Raw genomic sequence first — 24,928 nt, 5'->3', positions numbered from 1 at the left:
TACACAGACTGTCACCGGACATCACATACTAGTTAACTGCCTGGTTATAGGTGTCAGAGCTGAAATGGCAAGTTAATTTGTATTCATTATGCATCCCCAAAAGGGAAAGTGACTTGGGGAAGGATTGAAGCTGTGGACAGTTTATTAAACACACATCTTATAGGAAAGTGTCCTAGAACCTGATCACGTCTGAATACCTGGATGTTAAAGAATAGCAAACTGAAACTGTCTAGAGGTAGCCGCTTAGCACAACTTATATAAAACTTGCTTAGCATGAGGAGCTAAATTTGCTGAAGCCTTAGGCCACACTTAGATAAAATAATGAACTTTTACTTAGTCCAGTAAGAAAAGGGCCTCAGAGCTGGTTCAAGCTGGGAAGATAAGGAAGTTACAAGCAGCCTGCATTCCTGCGTCTCACACTCCGGAAGGGAGGATGTCAAGGCTTTGAAATAAGACCAGTGCAGGGCATTAGGACCTTGAGGGGCAAAGCCTTAGCTCACTGCTGGGGCAGTGTTAATTGTTATGATTTAGAATCACCTCCTCCTTCTCAGGACCTTGAGAGAAAACAGTAAGACCCAACAAGAAATGGTACAACTGTCAGCAGAAACCACAACAGGAAGGATAAGGGAGAAAAACAGCCTGCCTAGCAACAACGATGAGACCCAATAGGGAGCAGGAGACCCCAGACCTAAAAATTACTATTGGTCTTAACTACCGCGTGAGGGGTGGGAAACTTAATTTGGATAACCTATAATTGCCCAGGGATTTCTTTGTTCGGGGTCCCTCTTCAGAGGCACCCAGCTCGAGCTGTAATTACTGCACGCGTGTAACTAAAATTTAATTATTTAATTTGCTTTGATTCGGCTCTGAACTTTTCAGCGGGAACCTAGGGTCGGGCCCTGTTATGGTGGCCAACAAGCCTAATTTCCATAACACTGGAATTGGTGTGCTGTTACTTGAAAAAAAATCTTTCACAGTTTAGTAAATTTTAGGAAATCTGCCTTCGCTTGTGGGAAATTCTCAGATGGGCAGATATTGGATCTGAGACTCATGTAGATAAATTGGCATGGAGGTATTAGGAACTGACAATCAAAGTCCTGTTTCCACCAAAGCATGCCATGAAATTTGGAATAAATACACTAAGTGAAAATTAATTGGTGTTATACTGAGAAGTGGAAAATGACACAACATTCATTCAAATAGTTTCCTTTCTCAAACATCAAAGACAAATTAAGGTTCACACCACTGTCCTGCAGTGAAATGTATATACGTTTGACATGCAGAAAAGACTGCCTAATCTGAAAGGTCTGTATACAGCTTTCTGTTGAAGGGATTTTAACTGCTTCTTACAATAAACATTCAACAAAACCTGAGACCTTTGAGGCATCCCAACCTCTCTTGTGTGTTAAAAACATATATACTTTAAAAAGTACTGATGGTGCCTCACAGACTGGGCTAAGCTATCTCTATGCAGCACTCAGGTCTGAAACCTTCCCATCAGAAATCTGAATTAGAACAACTAAAAGTAAATACTGTGGGTCAAGAGAGACAACTTGCTTTGATGAAATCAAAACATTTCTTTGAGCTCAACTCGTTAAGCTGTTAAAACAAAAAAGAGGAAGTGCCTGTGAAAGTAAGAAGTTTCAGCTGATTTTTCTGTTTTTTTGTCCTAGCCCTAATAAACGGAGAGCAATTAGCTTCTTTCCTCTTTACAACCACCTTTTATCTACTAAAAACTATTACAAACCTCTACTTAGTCTCCTTTTTTCTGAGGTAACCAGTTCTTTCCTCATAAGCTGTGTATTACAGACATCTCCTCATTCTTGGTCTTCTCCTCTGGCTTCTTTCCAGTGCCTCTGCACAGTTCTTGAAGAACAGCTTTTGAAATCGGGCATGACACTTGAGTCAAAGCCTTGTCAGCACTGAGGGCACCAAAGCAGTAACCTCCGAATCTCACAAGCTGCACTCCTGTTTGTACCTCTCTGAATGAGCTTTGCCCTTTTAGCTGCAGCATTCCCCACACCCGATGGTCTGTTCTGTGCATCTCCCCATCCAATACCTTTCTGTTGCTCAGTGTCATGTCCATACCTTCCTTTTCAGGCTGCTGAATTCTCCTGCCCTGTACGTTGTACAAAGTGTATCTTTAATGAAAGCCACCTGAGGGATTGCAGACCATTTCTCTGATTCATCCAGGCCAGTCTGACCAAACTCTGTCATCTCAGTGTCACCCCCAGTCTCTATAACTTCACCTGGGCCCTGTCAGTTAATCATTCCTGCCACTAATAAAGCATTAATTAGAATCAACGGTTGCTAATCCTTCCTGGTGACTTCTCCCAGACCATTTATTAACCTGCTTTGTTGGTGGGAAACATCTCATTTGGTAGAGTCAAGAGACCTCAGACATGTCACCTGATACCCTCCCTGATATCCACTGCTTCCCCCTTCCTCTTTAAGCTGGTTACCCAGGCAAAGAAGTGCCATTGCCTTGTTCTGACATTACTTATTCTTGATGAATGCAAGTTGACTGCTTTTATCCCTCCAATTAGTCTTCATTAAAGACTTTTGCATAAGAAATGAGTCCATAAACACATCATTCTGGGCACTGTAGATAAGCTGACGTGTTTGTGATTCCCTACCTCCTTCCTTTTAAAATAAGCACCGTCTCCAACACTGTGGGCCTGCAGCCGTGCTCCAGGAGGTTTCAAAGATAACAGGATCAGAAAGGAACGCTTGAATTTCTTTCTTTTCACCTTTGTTTCAAAAACAAACTTTCTCTGAAACTAGTACACTCAGAAATAGCCTATTTCAATGAAATAGAAGAAATATGTTCTGTAACACACTTTTTAATCAGCTCTATCGCTAATGCATTTGAAGAATAATGCAACATTTTTCATTCTCTGCATTGTTCTGTAAAGCTTGGGTGAAGCAAGTTGCTTGTGTTTAACTCATGATGTCTGGTATGTTTGTGAAGTGCTGTCCTCTGGCTGTGGAAGAGTTTGGTCTCTAAGGAATCTTAAAATACTTAACATAGGAATCTTGACTCATTTTGAGTGGACTAAATTTGGGTGTTTTCATCATTGTCTTTGCAGAGAACAGTTAGACTGGAAAATGTTTGAACTTGGCACAAATCAAATTAATTAAGAACCTTTCCAGACTTGGTGATGAAATCTGAATGCCTGATCAGTCCCTGAAAGTCTCCGATGTCCTACTTCCTTCCAAGGTCTGTGTATAAGATGATTAGTTTAAAAAGCTCTCATTAAATGACAACTTTAGGTCAAATTTTCAGCTTGTGTTAATGGACACATCTTTCTGGTGTTTATCATCCACATTCTCTTGCTAGTGATCTCTGGGGGACTAGTGGGGTCTTCAGTCAGGTGAAGTGGTTGCATACCTACAGATCAGGACTGTGTTTGGTCCATGGCAGTGTTTACAATACCAAAGTACTTGGCTGTCAGCAGGAAGGGAGTGGGCAATGACTGCTGCGAACTCCAGGTTTCCTTTGCCTCTAAAGAATGGGAAAGGGAGGGGCAGAGAAAGAGCATCAAGAGATGAAGGTGATTAGAAAGAGGGGACTTAAGCCCGTAGTGAAGATGGCATGTCACCAGTGAAACAGTTCATCTTCTTCTCAGCCTGCAGACTGGCTGAAGTTAACAACCTCTCAAGAAAGCTGATGGCTGGAAAGAGACCAAAAACCAGATGAATTGTCATGGTGGGCCACATATGGCCAATGGATGTAGGCTGAACACCATCAATAAGAAGTCAGTCTATGGCTGGAAGGAGAGCTCCATGGATTTCCCCTTAACTGAATATGCTCCAAAAGAGCAGGGAGCAGAAGTTCAGAGGTCGCGATTCAGTCCCCTAACTTAAGGTGCTGCCTATTATCAGAGATCCCCCAGAGCACCCTTGCTTGGCACCTGCCCTCCTCCTCTCAACAGCTAAGCTAATGCAAGCAGAGACACACTTACAGAGCTGCAAGTCACAAGGAAGGGCTGTACCAGGGCTGCCTTTCTGCCAAGGAATAAATGGGAAACTCCGTGTCAGCATACCATACATAACACAGGGGCAAAAAAGCAGCTTGTTTCAGCACTGAAGAAATTTGGGTTAGAGTCCAGGCATTGGAGCGCTCACAGGGGATCTCACAGCATGGAAATTAGTCCCTTGGTCATGCCTGGCAGAGGATGTGCTGTGGTCTCAAGCCCAGTGCCACTTCCATAAGGAAGGACTGAATTGCTGGGATGGTTAGCAGGGGTTCTGCTGGCTGCCCAGGGAGGCAGAAACACAGGAAAACCAATCTGCCTCCAAATGCAGCTTTGTATTCTTGCTTTCCCTTTGGCTCCCTCTAGCCAAAAGACAGCTTCACACTTTATGTCCTTTGCCCCTAGCCTAAATCTCAGATACAGGCTAGTTTTATTTAAAAGCACACCAGCCCTTCTTTTCCACCCTTCTTTCCCAACCACCCACCCCAAAACACAGGTTTTCAGTGAGCCGGGGTGCGGTGGTTGTGTCCATCTCTCTCTCCCAGCTTATTCTCCTATCACCTAGTGTTTATCACCCTTTGACCCTTTGCAAAGGCCCTCTTCATTATTGCCATTTAACAGATAGAGAGGTACAGCTTCTAGCCAGAGGATTAGATTGCTGGCTGTGTGCTGCAGGCATGGAAGAAAGACAGCAAAGTGATGAAACCTTGACCACAGCATGTCCCTTATCTGCACAGGTTTCCAGGACAAGCTCCCTGGTAGCCTTTTTTTCAGACATAGCTTTCAAGAGAAGAGACAATTAGATCCCTGAAGGATGACATGCTGCCGGAGTACAGTCCCTCTCTCCCCATATGGCAGGTACTTCTTTCTGTAGATTCTCCCCATGTGGAGTTTTTTTGTTTTTTTTTCCCCAAGGACATTTGTCTCAATGTCTGTCTACCCAGCAGAATGGTCTAAAGAAACAAGTCTTTTTCTCAGCATACCAGGCCTGACAGGCCCCCAGAACCCAAACACTCTGATAATCATTTGGTTGGGCACTGCTGATTATATAGAAAAAATACAGGATGATAGGATAGATCATATTATCGCTCTACAACTATCTGGTTTTCTATTGCATGAAGTTCTGTGGCATAGCAGAAAACTAAGAAGCATTCCACATACTGAAATAAAATATTTAAATTTCTTTTCTTGTTGAAGATTATTTGCTGGGCTGTCTCTTCACCAGACTTTTTTTAAAAATATGCTTCACTTCACTTTACTGCTAACCATGATTTAAGCACAATTTATGGTTCAAGTCAACAGCCTGACTGCATTTAGTTTGCTGGTGATAGAATCAATTCATTCTGGGTAGGAAGAATGATGCATTGCTCGTCAGCCCCTTACTGGTCCATGGATTGCCGAGAATTCTGGTGAGTTTCTCTGTATGTTTTGGAGTCATGGATTTTCTGCTTAAATACTTTCATCATTACTGAAATTCAATATTCTTTTCCTTGTTGGAAGTTAAGGGAATTTTCACATAAAGGAATAGAGTGAAAAGTGCTTGGAAAGGTCTGGTACATACACCAGAAGAGGACACACAAATGATTGTTCAAATTCCTGCAGAAAGAATAATTCTCCAGTACAGCAAGGGTGGAGACTGTGCAGCAGACTGGCGTTAAAGGAAAATCTGGATTGTCACTGCTCTGTGGGGTGACCATTTCCTCTTCCCATTGCACATCCTCTGAAGCATCTGTTTGGCTAAAAATGTTCTCTGCCTAGGGAGGACATTTTTTACTAGCTCTATCTAGAATAATTTTACTGAAATTTGAAACAGGGTAATTGTGCTTCATGTTGTTGCAGTTTATTTTAAGCTCAAGATAAGTGATTAAAGGCATGCTGTCTTCCAACCACATGTTAAGCCTGCAGTACTCTCTGCTCACTGTGAGCTGAGCACTGATACAGAGGTGCCGTTAATTTTTCTGTAAGCTACAGGCTGTCTCTGCAGCACTCACATTTAATCAGTGCAAGAAGTCGTACTGCAAACACCTTGGCTTTTGCCAAGAGCAGTTCACCAAGTTCTTGCATGAACATGTTTTCTGAAGCTATTTCCCACCTGGCCTTCAGCCATGTGGCAAAATATAACTCTCCTCTTTCTGCAGGAATCCCAGATGCCTTATAAGGTATCTGCTCTGGCCAGCTGAGAGGCTGGGAAGGTGACCTGAATTCCTTGTCATGCCCTGCTTCTTGCCCTGTCTATCAGATATAGCTGTCCTGAACTGTGTCACAGTCTAATGCCATGTGTCACCAAGAGCTCTGTCTGGGTAAAAGGCTTGAAGGGGTTGAAAACAACATCCCCAAGCGGTCACTATCTCCCTTACGCCCTCTCCCACTGCAGAAGGCCGTTGCCCTGCAGTGAGGGGTCCTGGTGACACAAACACAACACCTCCCTCCATGGGGGGGGAATATGGGGGGAAACGGACTTGGGCAAAGGTCATGCTGATTGTCCAGTGGGGTCACAGATACTTGATGAAGTGCATCTGCTCTGAGGCAGTAATAGTAAAAAAAAGGGGATGCTGATTTACCAGTGGCATGTGGATGAAGGTCCAGGGGGAGAAGAAATGTCTCCTAGGGCCACTAAGGAGTACAGGAAACCCAGGAGGTCAAAGGTTCAGCATAGCCCATGATTAGACACTGGGCTTTCGATGTGATGCTACTTACCACCTAAAACAGAGACAAGTTTGGACTCAGGGCAGAAGAAATTTTGAGGAAGGTTTTCACAGCAAGATTGGTTGAAACTTTTCCAGCACAACAGTTTTCCTCCAGAAAGGGGCATTTCCCACAGGTCTTGACAAAATTATGGACTATAACAACAGAAGTACTGGACAAACTCTTGTTGATTTTCTCATGATAATACCAAATCACCTCATCCTGCTGAAGTAAAAATAAATAAACTCCTCTTTCCCTCACCCACTTCCACTAATTTCACTTGAACTTTTAGGATAATATCAAATATTAATTTTAATATATTCCAGTGATGTCTTTAATATTTGCTGGTATAATGTCTAATCATTATGGAAGCAAAATGTGTGTACCTTATGGAAATGGAGCATTTCAGGATTGTTGAAACAAAATGATTTGTAGTCAAGATCAGCCAATTCAATTATTCTGATTAGATGTTTTGGGGGGAGGGAGAAAGAAGAGCATTTTAAGCTGAAATCTGATTTAGAACAAAATGAGTTCTGAAATCCTGGGATTTTTACCACTGGCTGAAAAATGCTGGTCCCTGGCAGGTGTTTCCGGGACAATGAGGCTTCCCTGTTTGCATTTCATTGCCCTGAAGGGATAAAGGGGATGCCTGAACAACTTCAGCAGTCTTTCTTTTTACTCTGGGATTTTTAGTTTGTGCATTTTTTGGCAAACCAAGAAAACTAGTCATGAAATGAAAAGGAACAAGGAGACAGCCCATTGTGCTATCTGAGGCTGTGGAGGTTACATTGCCAGCCTTTAGGTGTAGCAGAGCTACTACAGGGAAGACTATCAGAAAATCAGTGTGCTCAGCTCTACAAATTAAAAGTCCCAGCTTCATCTTTCAAACTCATATTATAGATAGATAGATAGATAGATTTTTGGGGGGGGGGGGGGGGAGGGTAGGAGCAAGCTCTTACCTTCCCTGTATTCAGAGCACTGCTTGAGTGCACTGCAAGAGGTGAAATGGGAGCGTCTCCTCTCCTTCCCTGATCTCACCTCTGCAACATTTTGCCCATCTCCAAGCAGGTTGGGGTAAAGCACAGCTTTGTCTAGCCTGTCCTTATGTCTTCAGAGGCAGGCAAATCAAACGGGCACATGTAACACTGAGACAATGAGCAGACCTGAGGCTGTGGCCATGGAGGTCTATAAAAAGCTAACCATGAGACACGGATCTAATGGGTTTTTTTGACCAGCTACATCCCAGGGAAAGGTAACACCTGTGTTAAGTTATCTATCTTTCCGGCACAACCCACCTCCAATCTGGGTGAAGACATAGACTAGGGCTGAAAGAAATGTAACTTGAAACTGTCCTAAACAACAATGCTGGATGCGGTTGATACATGGATGAGGGGGGCTGGATGTCCTTCACTCCCTAAGGATGCCACTCTTGAGCTACACAAATCTAAGACTTTGACTGTATCTATATGTCAAACTGATGGCACGGTGGTAGTTGTGTTTACTGGATCAAATCAACATTGAGGCATGGGCTTATGCAGAAGCAGTGAGTCTCCAAAGTTCCTGAAGTGTCTGATATCTGCAGGCTGCTCATCCAGAAGCCATGGGTACTGTTTCGTAAGATGCATCATAAAGTGTCATAAAGATACTTCTTCATCTATCATAAAGAAGTCAGACCAAAGCTCTGCTGAACACTGGCCTGTGTCTGACCAAATTTACCCAGTTCCTGCCGAAGTCCAAGACATGTGATGAGTCCCTGCTCCTCAGAGACCGCATATGACATATCACACTCCTGATCTCCTTGGGAGCATGGTCAGTGTGCTGTCCCTGTGCCAGCAGTGAACAGGGGGACAGCATGGACTCCTAAGCAGACCTCAGTGGAATGACTCAGAAGCTGTTGAAGAGCATTGCATGTGGGCCTGGGCAAGTCCAGGGTCCTCTCTCCAGCGGTGGGAAATAGGGCAAAATTGTTCCATGCATTGGAAAAATTGAAAAAGTGGACCCATGATGTGTGGCATGCTGTCACTTTGGGAACGTTCTTGCAAGGATAATTATCCAACCTGTCCTGCTTAACAGTGGTGGGACTAATCTGATGGACTGGGAGACAAGAAAGCATGTTCAAACATGTCTTGTTTTCAAGTCTTCAAAGAGCTCCTTGACTCCAGACCTGTTTTGTGTAAAGCATGCAACAAAGACTGAAAGATCTTCACTGTTCTTTGCTCTTGACAATAGCACTCTTGCTTAGAGAATTGGAAAGCTACCTCTACTTTAGAAATGTATCCTACCCAAGAGACCCAATTCAGTGAAACACTTAAGTGCATTTAATGCCACTGCATACAAAGATACCATCCTAACTCCAATTAAAGCCTTTACTTAAGTTATGTATATACTTGAGTGCTACTCACTCTTCTGCTGACAGAGATCTGGACTGAGGCACTCCCAGAGACTATTTCCAATAACAATTTGCCTCCCCAACAAGTTCTTCTGATTTTCTTCTTTCTCATTCATTATTAGTGACATCTAGTGACTAGCAAGAGTCATGCAGCAAATAAATGAAATCATGATTTATAAAGCAGTGTGAACTTACACAGCAATTACATGATCTATTCATTTATTTTTAGTGAATATTTCTCATTGCCACCAGTAAAGGAATCAACCAGGCAAAAGCCCTGGTGTATGAACTTCTCCTCTTTAGCCCTTCGCAGAATGCCATGGGCTGCTCTGTCATAGGGTTAAACAAGGCAAGAGGTCCTACAAAGAAGGCCCTCAGGTAAGACTTTCCAGAGTGTCTTGTGATCCAGGTAACTCAGTCTTGGGGTCTGCCTTTGAGATGTTTTTTACAGTCTGATTTTTCAGGTAGTGGTTTCCCAGCTCTCCTCAGAAGACAGGTTTTGTCAGGGTATCTCAGCTATGTGTCTGAAAATCACTAGGCATTCTAGAAAATGTTCTTTGCAACCTGCTTTCCCGATGAAATAAGATTATTTGATTTCTTTGTGTATGCTACCATTTACCTGAATCTCTACCCCCATCAACAAATCATTCAAACTTTTTGGCCAGCTTGCACCACATGTGGTATAGTAGATGTCCCTGAGATTATTAGTATTATTGTCATTATGCTCCTACCAGGCTTTGTGAAATTCAGAAATCATGCAGAGCAAAGTCCTTGAGATGGCTCTACAGAGAGAGGCTGCAATAACACTAAAACCCTAACTAGAAGCTAGGAAGTCCATTTGGGAAAGAAGACACCTTATATATGCCCCAGTCACAGGAAAAACATTACTTGAAGTTCATCATCCAATACACCAAAGTCAATGTACGTGACTTGGTCTGGTGCTTATCACTGCAAGTAGCATCCAGCCAGCCAGCCAGAGAAAGAGCAGCCACATGAGGCTGTAATCTTCGGTCATTTTTGCTGCTTTTTTTTTTCAAAACTGGATGAATGACAGCACCCAGTGGTAGAGCATCCCAGCTGACAAACATGGCAGGGAGGCAGAGAATGGTGAATGCATGCTGATTCCTGATTTAACTTGCCTATGCTTAGCAGTGCTCCTCAGTCTGAGGAGTTCTGCCTTCATACATAATGCATAGCTTTTAGCTCTGCTGCAAGCATTCCCTAGCACCTGAGGGAACAACTGCGAAAGAATGGGGGAAAAAGAGCTGACTGCAGAGTGGGCCAGCCAAGGAATCCAGCTCCCCAGCAAGGTTTCAGAAAGCTGGTACCTGTCTCAGCAGCCAAGCCTTCAAGGTGTTGGAGATTATTCCTTACATAATAAGCTTTTTAAAGGAGCTGAATTGACACTGATTTGTTTCTGGGGCTTATACTGTCACCTGTGTGCCATGTGGGATGAGAGCACTGTGTCATACCATGGGGCATACTCTACTCCTGACCATGCCACAATAAATAGCGTGACACGGAATTCACAGAAACAGAGAGATATACCACTTTCCAACTGGTGCATGGTGCAGTTGCATCTCTGCTGCTCTGGGAATCTGTGTGTGAAATGCCACTGTGGAGACTGCCAATCCAATATGTGGGACCAAGGAGCCCTAGTGAATTTGCAGAGCTGAGCTAGGAGGCACCAGCATAGTGAAGAAGAGGGAGCAGGGCAAGCAAGGGCTAGCAGCGAGATCCACATTTCTCTTTGTAATGCTGCTTAACTGGTAAATCCACCCCTGTATACCTGCTAGCCGCCAGGCTGCTGGAGGGGTGCATAAGGAATGTGGATTTTGCAAGACAATGGCTGATTTAGCATCAGCTGAGCTGCGGGCCTGTGAGATGAATGTCTCAGGATCATTCCCTCTGACAGATGCTGCAAATGATATGACTAGTAACAGACTGAACACAAAAAGTGCTGCAGCCCTGAGCAAACCCAGGTCTAAACAGGCCATACCATTACGCTATTAGCCAGAGCAGATGCTTGTGATGGTGGCAGTGACCTGAAACTGCTAATCTTATCACCCAGGGAGGGCCTTCAGCCATGTGGCTGGCAAGGGTAGAACAAATAAACCAGGCTCCTTCCACAAGCTGCTTGCCACATTCAACTCTTATTTAAGGCAAAGAAACAGTAAAACTGTGGTGGCAGCTGAGAAGCAATGCCTTTCACAGCTAACCCACCGGTGGAAACAGCTGCTGAGAAAAATTTCAGACACAGCTGGCTCAGTCTAAGGCTCATAGCTGAAAGGCTATAGCCTCCTGCCAGCTCTGATTGTATCTCCTTTAGTCAGGCTATCCCTCTCTGCCTCTTTGCAGAGGTTTCATTCCGCCTGCATGGTACCTTGGGGCAGTGACCCCCAGCTGCAATCTGCATGTTCTCCCTCACATCCAGTTATACAATAAGAAAGAGCTGTCAGCTGTTTTATGGAGCACTGGGTGCTCCACAACTTCTGCACAAATATCTAGTCCAGGGGATTTGCACCCAGGCAGCAGATTCTGGTCCTGAAGGGAATGAGGTTGCAGTTGAGATCAGATCTACTCGTAGTTTTCCATGTCCTTCTCCTCAGCATGTGAGCAGTGCTGTCTATCTGCATTACTTGCACTTGTGATGAGCGAAAGATTAGCTATTCCTTTCTTGGTTAATCCCCAGTCAACTGCCTAGGAGGCTGAGGTTTCTGAAGGAGGCAGGTGCCTGTGTGCTTTCCTTCAAGGTGCACCTCTGCTCTACGGCCAACATATCTGCTATATTGAAACAGCTGCAATCAAAATGGCCTTCCTCAATCTCCTCATTCCTCTACCTAAGGGAAGACCAGCAAGGGAGATCTGTTCTTGAGGTGGAGGTGTAGTAAGTGCTCCAGTCTCCAACTCTGGAAGAGAAGGAGGGTCTAATGCAGAAATCCCCCAATGTCTTTTCCAGGTCACGCATTTTGTCTCACACAAGACACAGCAGAATTTCCCATTTATTATAAATTATGCCCATCTCATGGCAATCTGGAATCTGACTTTCTCACCCTCACACTCTTAACCTTCACAGCACACATCATAGACGATGGAATTCACAAGATCCAGTACAGTCAAGTTGAGAAAGTTGCTTCATATTCAGAAAAGGAAAGAAAAAATGTCCAAGACTGGGCTGAACCATTCTTCAGGCACAACACTTTCTCTTGGTTGCACTCTGGAAAGACCTAGAGGGTTGGTTTAGATCAGATACATCATGCTTAGACAGCAGTGTTAAGGGGATGACTTCCATCCCATCGTTTTGCAGTGATACCACAGAGGAGGTATCTACAGGTGGACTGCAGGTGAGTTCACAATGCAGTTTGTCAGGAGACAAGGTTAGCCTTAATATGGAGACAAGCTCTGCATAGAGGCTTGCCTACCTCTGTGGTGGATGGGGGTCACTTCAGTGCTGTTTCTTTCCTGTTTTCCATAGGAGAACAGGACATGTCGAGCCATGCTACAGCCAAGGGACATATCCAGAAGGCATCATTGCTGAGTGTTCTCTGGCGAACTCAGCTCCATTCCCCTTGGTCTGAAAACATTCAGGAGGAGTAAAAGGAGGCATGGACTAACTGGAGATTTGGACTTGAGAATTCATTGCTGGCTGTTTTCAGATAGGGAAAAGGTTATGGTACAGAGCATAGAAATGAAAGTAAGTACCTGTCTGAGGTGTGTGATGAATATAGGACCGCAAGAGATTGCAAACCAAATTTGGAAACATGACGCAGAACAATAAAAATAGGAAGAGAGAGGAAAGGAGAGGAAACATATCTGCGAAGGATAATTCATGTCACTGATACCACTTCAAAGAAGAGCTCCTGGCCCAAATGTGCTTAACCTCTTCAGAAGCCCCTAACCCACATTGATCCATGGTTTCAGACCCCAGCACTTGCCCCAGTGTGCTGGTCCACTCACATGCAGCCACTCTCAGGGACCTGCACCTGCTCTAAAGGCCAGCACCTGCCTTCTGAAGAGCAGCTCTCTGTTAGGGCAGCTCCAAAAGATGAAGGCAGCTCTACACTGTGAGTCTGGGTCAGGGCATAACCTGATCATCACTAGCTACTATCATACTATAATGCAACAGCTTGCAGTAAGTCATGAATGAGGTCCCAGGATAGGTAAGACAAGCACTCAGCACTTCCTAGCTATTTCATCAGGAGAGCAAGGAGATGCCTTCTGTCACAGTGCATTCGTGGGTACACAATGTGGGTGGGACTAATGACATTGAGGATGATGCCCAGTACTTCTGATTTTCCTTGTGGAAGACCCCAGAGAGCAGCAGGCTTTGCCTCCTGCCTTGAAAGATGCCTGAGTCTAAACAGCACTTTGAAAAATGTCCATTTAATAACACTTGGGGCTAAGCGCTGCTCTCCCTTCCCTGGAATAATGTAAAGATATCAAAGCTGGATGAGCAGAAAGGCAGGAGTTTTGTTCTTTAATAATTCTTCTGTGATGGTCCCTCTTTTTCTTGGAGTGTTTCCATGCCTTGGGGAGCCAAAGAGGAAGTGGATTGTGTGGAAGCTTTCAACACTCCCTGCTGCTCTGCTGAGAAAATGACAACATACATGACAACAGCTGTGGTAAGTGTGACCCCATCCTATGGAACGTCTGTGGATCTGTAAGCTAAATCATCCTGTGTGTAACTGTAGGCTAAATCATCCTGGATGGAAATTTTTTTTTTTTCATACACACCTTGCTGCTTCCCCAGCAATGTTGGAGGCAGTGACTTACTGAGAGCTTTAAATAAAGCTATAAAACATTTGGCTGCAGCAGGAAGAATTAAAATGCCTTTGTGATCTTCATTTAAACATTCCTAAGCCATAATGAAAGGGATGAATCTTCAAATACATTTACATCAGAGAGCTCTGACACATGCTTCCTGGCATGCTCAGACACATTGTTCTGAGACAGACTATAAGAGAATGTGTGGCTGGGAGGCAAGTGCTTTGGCAGTCCCTGAAGCACCTACCTGAGGTGGCAGAGGTAGATAAGCAGATGTTCAAGTACATCTAAGGTCAGCATCTGGACAGAAGGTAGCCTTGGAGCACCTGAAAAATACTGCGAAGACCTGCCATGGTATTATGGATGCCTGCATCCAGAAGGCTCTTTTAATCATATCCTAAAGCTTCCCAGGACATTCTGATAATGTTATCATCTCCTTGCCTTCCTTTCCATGAGACATGAGTCCACTTTAAAACCCTAATATAACCAGGCAAGCATTTACATACTACTATTGTAACCTTGTCAAATTACACAGTTTATTATTTTTAATTGCTTTACATGCTACTGCTAAGATCACATCAGCATGGCTAAAAAAATCCAATCAAAAGGACCTAAAACCTTCTAATAATTTTACTGTATATATCAAGAACATGACCATAAAACACACAAGGGCTGATTTTTTGCCCTAGCTTCTCAAGGGAACATCTGTGTGTTTGTTAGAAGCTGCTGTCATTTTTCTCCCCTTAACAATTTTCCAGTGTTGTGTCTAAGGTTAGCATGATACAGAAACACAGAACTGCTTAATTCCTTCAAGTTCCATGAATATAGGCAGGCAGATAGAGGGGAGAAAGTCAACTGCCAAAAGGGTCAGCTCAACCTTTGTCAGATAACAGAGAAACCACATAGGAGGGGGTGCCTGAGGCACTTTTGTAGAAAACAAGCTTTACTGATTTTGCTGTTCCTCCACTGTAATCACCCTGAGTCCCATTATGGGCTGACTGATGCTGATGCTACCAGTGTCTCTGATGAAGGCTGGTATTGTCTGCCTCAGGGGAAAAAGAACTTGGAAGAGCCCAATGTAAAGCAAATAAAGCAGAAATTGCATATACTTAAGATAAACAAAATTCACAGGCCATATGGTGGTCCTCTCAGCTCTTCAGCTGCTAACTGACCCCGACACCACATCTTCAACCCACTCATGGCTTTCCAGAGCACAGGCTATTCTGATAGCATGGCATATGCTCCTTTTCCCTGGAGGAATAACATTTATGTGCATTACAAATATGTTTTATTTACATTATCCAGATTATTTTGGATCCCTGCCTTGCCTTTTTCATTCTTTGCTATTCTGTAATAGTATTTGTATTTGTGGACAAGGCATATGTTATCAGCATTGATTCCACATTTACTTACAAAAACCTAGTGAGAATACCAAAGTGTCTTGAACATCAGACTGGCCCCCGTGGAGCTCCAGTTTGATCACTGTCCAACACCCGTTCAGCTGCTTACAATGCACATCCTAGCTCACATACTGTTCCTTCCTCTGCCTCACTCACAGCCCAAGTGAGTCCAAGGAAGAAACAACATTTCTATGACAAGACCTATTTTCCATAAAGCCACAGTGGCTGGCATTATTATATTTGCATCTTATAATTATTTATCAGCTCAGTGTTGCTTCCTTTTTCCTTTGCATTGCTTGATGCTGACAGCAGCCCAAGCGGTTCAGTACTACTCAGATCACTCATAGTGTCCCTGAGAACTGTTACAGATGCCCAGTGGTAATACTTGAGCTGACCAAAGCCACTTTCCTGCCAGTTTCTCTCATCCTGAGCCTCTTCTTCAACATGGAGAGTCCCAGAAAGTGCTGGTAGTAGCAGATAAGACTTTGAACAGTCTTGTAAAGATGCTGGAAGAAGGGGGAGATCGTTGGAAGGGGAGCTCTCCAGGTCCCAAGGAAATGGCCCCATTTTCTGTTCCTTCACCTTTTGGGCTCTGCTCAGCCCACTTGGCCCATGATTGTGCCCATATTCACCATGCTCATGCACATCATAGCACAAGAGTATAATGTTGCTGGGGTTTCTTGTATTTCATATGTAGTTTAAAAACTCTCAGAGCCATTTTTTTATAGGACCCACTTTCTAGCTAGCAGGACCAATAGATTTCATTTCTCTTTTTTTTCCTTCCCTACAATCTTTGCAGCAAGAAAAATGTGTTCTCCCCTTGCATTTTCTCAGCAAATGCTGACTCCCCTCCCTTAGTGGTCCCACAATCTGTTACCCACTCTGTCCTGTTCTTCTCCTTGAACGACTGGCAACCCTCTGCACAGAGACAGTGAGATGCCTGCTTTTGTAAGGGAGAAAGAATGTGGGAAGGACCAGAGAGATGCTGTGTTCCTTCACAAAGCCACAGATGCTGAATTTTCTCCCATTGCCTAAAGCACATACACAGTTCCCATGGACAGCAGCTTAAAAATGCACTTCAGGGAAAATTCTTATCAATTTGTATGTCTTTAGGTACTGCCATCGTTTGCACTATGCATGTGAAATTTCAGTTTGACACATTTTCTACAAATTGAATCTACTTTCAGGAGTTACTAGAAAACCTTCCTCCTTAACCTGACAGGTACCAGATTCTGCTAGAGCACCTGGAGAGTTCTGAAAAAGCTTTTAAAAGCATCAGGTAAGATCATGTCAATTCTTGGCCTGTTAAGCATTTTATGGCACCAACAGACTACATCCATTGACATCATCTGACACCAGGTCTGGCATTAGGAATGTACTTAGCTTCAGTTTTATGAGCACTGGAGTTGTACTTCTGGTTCATAACAGAGCTCTGTGCCAATGCTGCCTAGCAAAAACTGAAGTGTGAGTTAAACATTATTAGTAAATCTTTGTTCAAGTGCAGAGGCACTTGTGTTTTTTTTAAATGCCCCCAGGCATCTCTCTTAAAATAATAAGTGAAGTACTGGGACTTAGGAGAGTTGAGTGTGATATTTTGCTATTCCAGACTCTGAACTTTGATAGATCAACATGCAATGCTCTGCTGTGATGAGCTACTCACATACACTGCAAACATCTGGGTGAGGGGATCCAGCACAATGGGATTATGAATGTATAGTTTTTTTGTGTGAAGGTGATGAAAGTTAGTTAAATGTGAACACAGTGATAAATCTTACATGACCCTAATCTTTCCAAGGAAGTTTTCTTCAGGCCAGGAGCATGTAAATAAAAAATGGAAACGTAAAAATACCCCTGACTGACAAAAGAAAAAGCCCAACATTTTCTAAAATATCTATTTTCTTCTTACTTGCTTCAACTTGAAAGATCAAAGCTGCATGATTTCTTCAAACTGTCCTTAGAGTGTTTCTGAGCCAAAGTCTATTGAAGGCAATGAAAACTATGTCTTCAAGATAGTCTAGCTACCTCCAAAACTCAAAAAGAGCCTTAAACTGCCCTGTCTCAAAACCTGAGTACAGGGATATTGTTCCAACACACAAAAGCAGTATCCCAGCACTTCAGCTAGTGCTATGTGGTTGTAAAATAAGGGATCAGGACTTGAGTCCTGAGGAGAAACATCATCAGATCATAGTTCACTTTAAAACCCTGTGAGCAAATAGCCAGAGATTCTCACGAGCTGAGTTATCTGACTTGCAGATATACCTGCCTTACAAAATTTTGTATTTATTTGATCCCTTTTACTAGCAAAAAGCTCCTGGAAATATTTGTCATCATTTTCCACAGAGATAGTGAAACAGATTTGTAGCACTAGAGTATCACCTGCTGTCTGGGGTGGGTTTCACGCACACAAAGATGTCAGGTCTGGACACAACATTTGCCATCCTGTCCCAGTATTTGAACCTATATGCTTAAAGGCAGGTCTGTGTAGCCAAGTTCCGTTTTTTCCAAGAGTCATATGATCAAATCAAAGGAGAATGACTAGGTGATATGATTTGGGTGGCCAGTAACATTGAACGAGGCATGTCACATGCTCAGTCGGACTTTTCAAATATACTCAACTTTCACAATTAATCTGCACAATAAACTAACTAAAAAAAAACCTCACAAAGAAGTCAAGCAACTAACTCAAGAGGAGAGAATATTCTAGGTTGGTGGTGAGTAGCCCATGAAAATAAAAGTATGCCCAGCCCTGTTACAGTCTCTTTCCTGATGGACCTTTCCTGACCTAGGATTCACATTCCCCCTGAGCTCAATGGGCACTGGATTAGACCTTAAGCATTAAAGCTTTTCAGACTTTCATGGTTCTTTACAGCAGTGCCTATTTCAGCTGCCCATGCAGAACCAGTCTCCTTGGCAGGTAGATGGAAATGCTTTAGAGTAAGAAAACAATTAACTAACTAATGTCAGGCAATTTGAAAGTGTGAAAAGGTTGTAAGATATTAAAGATCATTGTTATCTTTGTTATTATGAAAACCATCAAGTAGCTTTCCCTAGCCACTGCCTTTATTTATTTCTCACATAAGGGATTTTATCACTACTTAAAGAGTCTTTCACACTTCAAAAATTGCTATCAAACAACTTGGCACTGAGCTCTGATTTGAGATGTACTCTTATTTGGCAGCCACTATGAAACAATGTTCAAATTCCACAAATATTTAAAACACACAAATGCATGACATTGAGAATCCATCTTATTTGGATGGATGGATACAGAACATACCGGACTTTCTATATATGTATTTATTTCTCAAATAGAATTTACAAACGCCTTTGAATCACAGTCCTTTTTGCCCTTTGTATAAAATGCTTTTATGGTGACAACTGAAATTGTACTGAAATTATTCCTTTCCTGACTTGCAGATCATAACAACCTTGTTCGCCTTGAGTTTTACCTAATATTATTTTTTCTCCCTATCATAATGATATTTATTATCTTCTTTTATTTTTTATGGCTTTTCCATAGTGATGCCTTCTTGAGAGAAGGAGACATGGTAACTGAAAGGATGGGATGACTCTTGATGTTTGAAGTCTGTGATGTGTGAAACACTCAGAATTGGTAAAGAGAAGTTTGAGAAGTTTGCAATGTCTTTGATAACATAGAGAAGAATCTTCATATAGGCCTTTTATACTTCCAGCCAGCATTTATGCATGCTTTCTAAAATTGCCTCATTTATAATATATTCCCCCAGGGTACTTTTTAACTTTTCAGACTGCCCCATGCATTCCTGTAGTGTGACACCCTCCATCAGGTATGTCTCATAAGCCAGCCAACATAGGTTACAAACATAAGAGAACACAGATGCTAAAATTCTTACCATGTAAGTAACTTTGTAAGCTCTTTGAGATAATTCTATTTCTTTAGTGAATGACACAACCAGCAGGGCAGGGATGGCACATGTTATCATCCAGTCTGCATTTGGAAAGTCATTTTCACATTGTTTCTCCAAGTGTTAGAGTCAGATCCGTGGCCTGTATAAATCCATGCAAGCAAAGCTGGGTTAGCTGGTGCTATATGAGCATTTGTCCCAGGAATTAAAGGTGAGTATTCATACAAGTAAATCAAGAGTGTAGTTATGCTTGTGGCATATGAATTTAAAAGCCCTGATATAACCAGGTGGAACAGATTTGCTCTTGAACTGAAATGCATAACTGTGGGAAACATCATCTCTCTTTATCAGTGCAGATGGCAAGACCTCAAGGGTCTTGAGGGGAAAGCCTTTTCCTTTAATGAGCTCTCCACTGCTTATAACACAAAAATAGTGACAGTGAAGAGACAGTCTGTAATGTAGGTTAACAACCCACACGCAGACTCACTCAGGACAGAGGAAGAGTGTCTGGCAGAGTGCCAGAGGTCTCTCAGCAACCCCTCCCAACCTTGTGAATAGAGACACTGAACAACCACCGTGATGTTACTCCAGACTTGCACAGTACAGAAGCAGCATCCTGACACCACAGGACCCAGTGCTCAGCTATCCTGGCCTGCTGCTCAAATCTCCAGTGCTTTCCATTAACTCCTGGATCTCCCAGCAGATCTCATTCCACTGCGGGGCCTGCTGAGACCACCCCCAGCACTGTGGCCTGCTGGTCCATCCCACTATTCTCACTGGCTGTGGCAAAACCACTCCTTCTTGTTGAGTCTGGCAAATGGAGGCACATGACGGAACTCTTTCTGCACTAGGAAATACAGGGCTAGCACAACTCAGCCCCATCCCTGAGGGAGAGGCAATGAGCAAGCAGAAACCATTATTGCTAGGACCTTTTGCTCACGTTAGTTGGCATAAAAGGTCAGTGTATGTTTGGGTAGCTATATAGGTATCACCATCAACATATGTGTAAAGCTGCTCATTCTCCCAAAGTACTTGCTTTTTCTGTCTGACCCTCCCTTTGGAGCCATGTTATTACAGGACAATAACAAGTTCTGTGTTTTATTTTTAAGTTTTCTGGCCTTACGGTCACAGCTGAAAATTGACAAGATAAGCCCTAAGGGCTGAAAAGCCAGATTGGCAGGCAAAAATTAACCCACACATTGTTTTAAAAAAGTCTCATGGGTTGTTTTGCGGCAGTACTCTGAGCTCGTGTTATAGCTCTGGGAGTTGATTAAATTGCTCTTCAGTGTGCATCTCTGTATTTAAAGTGATGTGGTTGGAATCACAAAACAGAAACCAAGTAGAGATGATGCTCCAGACCTTTGCAAAGAGTGTATGTGCCAGGATAGCTCAAGCACTTCCAAAGTATTAGACATTGCTTATGTTTGACAAGTAAACAGGAAAACACTTCCTGGGCCATTATCTGCTGAGCTTCTGGGCTCACGTTAAACCAATTTTCTATAGCTACATCTGTTAGCAGTTCTGCCATCTCCTCCCTGCTTCTGCCATGTCTCCTTCAATCACATTTTAGAGGTTCCCGTGGAATGCTTAAAAATGAAATATCCAGTTGGAAAACATGATTTGTTCTCATATCAGATTTTGGCCCCCTTCAGGCTCATTTTATTAGCAGATACAGAAGCTGTTTGGAGGACCCTGGCCATTCCCTTTATCAGGGATAGGTTAATATTCTTTATGTACTTTCCAAGTGGAGAAGTTCAAAGGGGAAAAAAAGAATGATTCAGATACCTAACCACAAGCACCTAGAGCCATTTGGGATGTCTTGGGGTAACCAGCACATCCCCATATGGTTAGTGTATAGTGCATGGGATTTACTGACCCATTTTCTTCTTGAACAGTAGTTGAACATATACTGCAGTACATCCCTAGACATCTGTGTCTAGGAAACCGAATCCTACTCAAGAGGATCTCACGGTGTGGAAGACCATGATCATTTCTATGAAACCAAGAAATCCATTGAAGCTGGAGAGCTTTCTCCATAGCAGTAAACAAAACCCCATTCTTGTTTGAGACCCAGAGCCTCAGTTTGGTTTGAACAGTGATTATCTACAGTGTCAACACAGAATGCTTTTCTCTTAGCCTATCCTGCACAGAATCAAGTCTCACAGGCAGGTAAAGGAGTTATTTTGAGGGAATAAGTGGAATTGCCCCAGCCAAGGTTAAAATGAGGCTTTTTGAGACAAGACCCTACTCCTGAGGTTTGGACTTCTGGAGGTGGGCATCCTGCCCAGCAGTGTGCTCCTACCACCCTTTACAAATGCTGTTCATGATGCTCAACAAGGAGTAGAGCTGCCCTAGCTCCTAATGGCAGGTGCTTTTTTAAAGTATCTGTCACACCTGGAGAACTATCTTTTTCTGGAACTACAGGAAGAAACACAGCCAAAAGGTGTCTTAGAGAACTGAACAGTTGCAGGGACTGACTTCCTATTCATGGATTGGAAAAGGCTTTCAGCTAAAAGGGTGCTGGAGAGGAAAAGGGAATCCTCTATTCCTGGATTATCTCTTTATAGCCTCCTAAGTACTGAGTAGATACCCCATGCAAAGACACTATTAAGGCAAGCTGGATTACAGCCCGCTCTTAAGAGGGATATGACTCACCTAGGCACCAGCAGATTTAATTCTGTGGCCTGTTCTCTGATATACAATTCCCTTGCTTGTTGTAGCCATATGACTAGTGTGGACCTGGGACTACCATCCTCATCCCTTGTGTCTGAAAGCTTCCAGCAGAGTCACCACCACCTGGGCTAGCATTCCTCAGGGTCCCCTGGAGGATTCCTTGAATGGGGTATTGTGAATGTTCATCACACCCCACCAATACATATATGCACTCCCCTTTCAGCCTGTCCTACAGAACTACTAGCAAGACATTTGCTATAAAGTGGCTTTCTGACAGCCAACAAGCTTGGGTCACCATGTTGTGTGAGTATGGGAGCCAGCCAGGAAGGAGAGGGAGCATGCTCACTCTGCCAGGTGAAGAAGGACCATCTGAGAACAAAAGCAACACCCAGGCTGACCAAGAAGCAGAGATGAGTGCAAAGCAAAAAGTCAGAGGTGATCAGGCTGAACAATGTGTCGTTTCTTGCTTTGGGTTGGCATACCCTGAAGGGGAGACCTTACTGAAATGTTGGCTTGGGACTTAATGCTTCTGTCAGATGAAGAAACTGCCCAAAAAGCCTTTGTGCAAACTGGCATTGCCCGGCAAACCTGGGAACAGGAATCTTAGCCAGGCTCTGGCTCTGTAAGATGGCAAGTCTGCTTTTAGGGACTGCTTTGGATCAAACACAAAGCTGCAAACTTTGTCCACACTTCGAACAGCACTAACTTACTCTGTTGCTTCAAGCACACTCAAGAAATCTTGAAGGAAAGCTTGGCCTCAGGACACTTTGTGCAGGATGAATTCTGGCCCAACTCTGCCTCGCAGAAAGCCAGCACCACAGCCTGGCCTCTGGATAATTTGAAAGACAAGTGGTTGTGAGTTCATACCAGATCCTGATCAACCACTGGGGGATCTGTCAGCGGACGTGATATCAGGAACCTGATGTGGCCACATGGCACCATGAACTATCAATAAAGAATATTCAAAGGGAATGATATCCAAAGAGATTACTGTCACAGAGGCCATTGGGCTTGTCAGTAGATGTGGTATAGCTTTTTTGCAAGTTGCAGATGGTGGTCCTGGCCTCCTGACTAACTTCTCCAGACATCGTCCATTGCCATAAGTTCACATGCTACTGTCCTGTGGTTCAAGCTCAGCATATTCTGGGCTCCCCAGTACAAAAAATGACATGGACATACTAGAGCAGGTCCAGTGAAGGGCCACAGGGATGCTTAAGGGGCTGCAGCATCTGCCATATGAGGAGAGGTTGAGAGAGCTGGGACTCTTCAGCCTGGAGAAGAGAAGGCTGAGGGGGAATTTTATCAGGTTGTATAAATATCTAATGGTAAGATGTCAAGAAGACAGGGCAGACTCTTCTCAGCGGTGCTAAGTGACACAACAAGCAGCAATGGGTACAAACGGAAACACAGGAAATTCCATCTGACCATAAGAAAGCACTTCTTTACTGTGAGGGTGGTTGAACATTGGAACAGGTTGCCCAGAGGGGTTGTGTGATATTCAAAACCCAGCTGGACACAGTCCTGGGCAATCTGCTCTAGCTGACCCTGCTTGAGCAGAGGGTTTGGTCCAGACAATCTCCAAAGGTCCCTGCTAACCCTATTCTGTGATATTCTGTCCTGCAGGGACCATGTGCAGATGGGAGGCAGAGGGCTTCACATAGCAAATCTGCCACTGAGTGTCACTTAGCACTGCTACATTGGTGGTTCCTCTGTCTGGCTAAGGCTTCCCAAGACATTCTCTTCCCCTAGCCTTCATTTCCTAGAGCATAGGAAGGTTTTTACAAGGGCAGCTGCCACAGACTCTCATCTTAGAAGGAGCTAATGAGGACATGTTGGCATGAAAAATGGACCACGTAGCTGATGTTGGTCACTGATGTTGGTCACAGAGTGAATGGCATGAGGTGCCATCCTCATGTGCTGGGAACACAGAATTCAGCAAAAAGGGGAGAGGGAAGATGGTGGAAAAATTAGAAAGGAACTGAGAAGGACCACTCTCTCTTCTATGGCTCTTGGGTTGTCAGTCTCAGGTGTCCATGATGACAAGGAAGGAGGGAGCTGACAGAGCTCCTCCTGATGGCAACCTTCCTGCCAATACACTGTGGAAGACCCCAGACTGATCCACTGTTCCCCCTCTGAAATAGAGAGCCAAACTTCAGACTGCAGTTTCTGGATGTCATGGGATTTGCATTCCTGTGGCAGAGTACAAAATCAAGACGGCTTTATGGAGAGTCCTTTCAGGGCTGCAAAATCAGTATGGAAGTGTCCCAGAAGTTACACAAAAGGAAAAGGAGGCATAATGAAGAAAGAGGAAGTGCACACTCATGTAAAAATATGCAAAGTAACAAGTTTAATGATGTTAATGGGAACTCAAATAGTTTCTAAAATCAGTTAGAGTCAGAAGAAAGGTGAAGAAATATACAGAGCCACTAGTTAACACTGAAGAGCAGCTAATAATACCTGGTGTGCCAGTAAGAGTTTTGTTTGCTTCAGCCTTCTCAGAAAAAGGTACATTGTGACCTAAACTTAATTAAATTTAAACAAAGAAGTAGGAGTGCAGATCAAAATGGGAAAAAAACTGGTTAAAGGATATTTAGAGAAGTAGTGGTATCCCCAGGAACAGGTGAAATTCTCCCTCCTGTACTTAACAGTCACGTGAGGAAATTCAAGACATTTTCTTCCGTGACATTCTCTTAAGCAAGGGAGGAAATATGGTGCAGGGGGTGCACTCATAAAACTTGTGGACAACACTATTTTGAGAGGGGTAGCAAGTGCTTTGGAGGACGGGATCAACAGAGCCTGGATAGGTTGAAGAAAAGGTCAAAAATCAATGTAGTGAAATTCAGAAAAGATGGGTGCAAAGGAATGAGGCAGAACTGGATTACTTCTTCCTGGGTATCTGCCATCATTAGATGAGAGGTTTTTGCGGTAGCCCTTCTTGTAGAAATATTGTCCCTTTGACAAAATGAATTATTATGTGTTTTCTTTCCATAAAGGGTCACTGCAAAAGCACAAAATGTCCAGACTGCTTCTTCTTTAGAGAAAGCTGAAATTCTCCATGCCAGTTTGTTCCTCTCCTCAGTTCTTCCAGCCCCTATCTTACAACCAATTTTTAGTGTAACTAATATTTCCCAACCTTTTAGGTCTGTCTCTCACATC

Source organism: Dromaius novaehollandiae, chromosome 3, assembly GCF_036370855.1.
Source record: "Dromaius novaehollandiae isolate bDroNov1 chromosome 3, bDroNov1.hap1, whole genome shotgun sequence".
NCBI classification, from domain to species: Eukaryota; Metazoa; Chordata; class Aves; order Casuariiformes; family Dromaiidae; genus Dromaius; species Dromaius novaehollandiae.
The sequence above is the reverse complement of the archived record's forward strand: the minus strand, read 5'-3'. Positions refer to the sequence as shown.